Below are 3,185 nucleotides of genomic sequence, written 5' to 3' on the forward strand. Positions count from 1 at the left end.
ATCTCACGGTATGTCCCGAAAGGGTTTTATAACTATTATTACGAATGCAAAACGTGTGCTATGAACGAATGCTATTCGAAAGCTTTAACAAAGTATTACGTATTTAACTAAAATGTGAAATAGTTTGAAATCTACTTCAACAAGCAAACACGATCTTCTTATAAGTATTCGTATTGTTATTGTTAGCTCATTGACAAAATGTTAAATGCTCAGTTATAAGTTGCTGAATAAATAACTGTAAATGTTGTTTACTGTGACATTCTGACAAAGCTAAAATCTGCACATGTGTCTTCCTGATCTGCGGTGCTTTCTCTTTGATGGCAGTGCAGAGCGGGCATAAGAAATGTCATTAGGAAACCATTTCTCCTCACTCTCGACAGCAGGATTTATGATGTGCTAAGTGCAACGCTTACACGAGGGGTTGCAGACCTCCTCGTCAAGAACCTCTTAATCTCTCAACAAAAGAGAGTAAACAAGGGATGTCTTTTGGAATATGTGACTTTTTTCCGGCATGGCGGCCAGCACCAGTTTAGATCTTCCAGTCCTGCTAGTGACACATTTAAATGAGCTGCGGTCTCAGTTTCTTCACACACGTGGTAGATTCATGGAGATTCCTCTTTTCTCCTCGCCTGGCTTCCCCTCGGCCCGATCGGGCTCAAGAGAACCACATGCCAGGGTCACTCCTCTCCTCTCCCACCCAGCCAAACCAGAGCCATAATTGTGCTTTTGTTTCAGGCGCTGCCCCAGTTATAAAGAAGAGAGAAGCCTTGGAAAGGTCAACAAAAAGAAGAAATGGGTTCTGGATGGTAAAATATTCTTTCATCTTTTATTCAAATTTAGGTTGAATCAAACCTCTATGACTGTCAACGGCAGTATGTACTGTACAATAAAAATTGTCTAGATAGGTCACTAGTGAGTAGGGTTGGAAATCTTAGATCAATTCAAATTAGGAATCGAAAGGTTCTACTAGGTTGATATCTACTGTAAATTATTTACTTCCACTTGGAATCGATAAGAACCAGAATCGCTAAGTGGAATCGCAGAAATTCAAAAGATACACTTGAGGATTTGTAATGGAGCATCAGAATGCTACTACACTGAAGAAAGGTTTCCTTTAGCAGGGCCTCCTGGTTCAAACCACGGATTGTAGAACACGCTGGAAAAGTCAACCATGATGTCGGCCCCCGATGGGACCATGTCAACAGCGGTGAGTAATTATGCCGTGCTGAAGCTTCTTCAGAATTTCCTCCATAATCTGGTTTATGAAGGATGAAAGAGGTCTCTAGTCTCTTCCAACGACTGATGATTAACATGAAATATTCACTCAAAAGAAACTCCCTAATGTCACAAATGTAATACATCTGAGAAAAGCCTTTCCCGGGGCATCCAACAATTCCAGAATCAAGTGGGAAGGAAATTAAATAAATGAAACTAAACATTTCAAAATAATAACCTAAACAAAAACTGCTTGGCATATTAGACAAAAACCATGTCATTGTTGTTGCAATGCTAACATTTGTCTTTTAACTTCAGTCTGAGTATCATTTTTTATGCCCACTATGTAATGTGTTATGTTCTGCTGTGTGCACACAGGAATTGTGGGAAATCTTCGGCAGTGCCATCCTACCACGTCTTTGTCTTCAATGCCGGAGGAAAATGTCATTGCTCAGAGGTTAGCTCTTTCAAAGCTCTTGGGAGTTTTTGGTTGTTTCAATTATATTTCAAGTTTTTCTCAGATGTTTTTGTGCAAAGGACGAGTAAAAGTAGACACAAATAAGACGACTGTTGACAAAGACTATAGACCTATAAAGTATAGCATAACTCGTTGGGTCTTGGAAGTATTTAAAAAAATACACATTAGATAGTTTTAATATTTTTGTCAAGTATTTACTGGATGAGAAATCCTGATGTTTTCATTCTGTCTAGCGTGTTACTCTGGGACCATTGATAATGCGCATGAGTTTGCACAGAATCCCAACACTCGTTGGAATGAGAATATCCACCCGAAACCACTGATCTTAGATCTGTCTATGTTTTCCCAGTCTCTCGTGCTGTTCCCGTAACCCACTGGCTCCCTGCTCCAACAAAACCCTGTAACTGTGACTCCTGGAAGCTTGTGGCTATTTCTGTTGTGATGGACAACCTGACGGACAATAATCTGTCCAGAACTCGACTCTTGGAGAGCAGAGTTCATTCGTGCTGAGCAGATTCCCAGCGGCTCTTGCCAGCATCCGTCGTGAACGAGTTGAAAACAGTGACTCCGATATGTGATCCAACGCAGTGAGTGCACGGTTTGTGCATTTGTTAAACCAAATTTATTTACTCGGGGAAAGCTAATGGGGCGTTATTATTTCTGTCAGTTTCTTGTTGCACGGCATACATTAGCTCGGTCTTCTTGTAAGAGGGCCTAAATTATAGTTGTGTCTATACAGGGATAGTAAGAAAAGACAGACAGATGTCTTCCTGATCAAACCGTGCTTGTCCAAGTGAGTCCTATTGACTTGATGCATCAGTGTTTTTAAACCACTTATTGTACGCTTGGCCTGCGTAGACAAATGTCTACATTGGGGCTTTCAACTGGGAGTTTGATGAAGTTTATTACAAATCAATTATATTCTAATGGCTGACAATAACGAATGGGGCTCTCATATTGATGTAGTTGGCAAACGTATCCAAACAAAGCTTTACATAGATCAATACAAATGGAGGATGGTGAACCCTATAAATGTTGTATTTTATGTTCATTCTGTTTGCTAAACTTTGTGCATTAGCCGCAGATGATCTTTAACACAGCAGGATCTTTTTGCTTCTACAGACTTAGGTGGGTTAAATTGAATGCTAAAGGAATATTTATTTTTGACCACGTGAGTGCACTTGTGGCTTTCAACAGTCTTAAAACCAAGGAGCTGAAGAATTTACCTAAGACAAACAACAAGGCCGAACGACAACAAAACAAGTTAGTTTCTTTGAATGCGAAGCAAACACCAGAGATTTGTTTGGCCGACCGTGCTTACTAGTGTTTTCTCTGTATGTTTGTTTTTGGTTTTGTGTTTTTTATTTGTTTCAGGTATTTTTCTGTGAGTCCTCCAACCAGAAGATGCTTGAAAGGGTGACCCCACCAAAATGCAAAGTGCTTCAGAGTTGCTGTTATTCTTGCACATGTCGTATGGGGCCCTCAGATCATA

This window comes from Triplophysa dalaica, chromosome 24 (genome assembly GCF_015846415.1).
Source record: "Triplophysa dalaica isolate WHDGS20190420 chromosome 24, ASM1584641v1, whole genome shotgun sequence".
Classification (NCBI taxonomy): domain Eukaryota; kingdom Metazoa; phylum Chordata; class Actinopteri; order Cypriniformes; family Nemacheilidae; genus Triplophysa; species Triplophysa dalaica.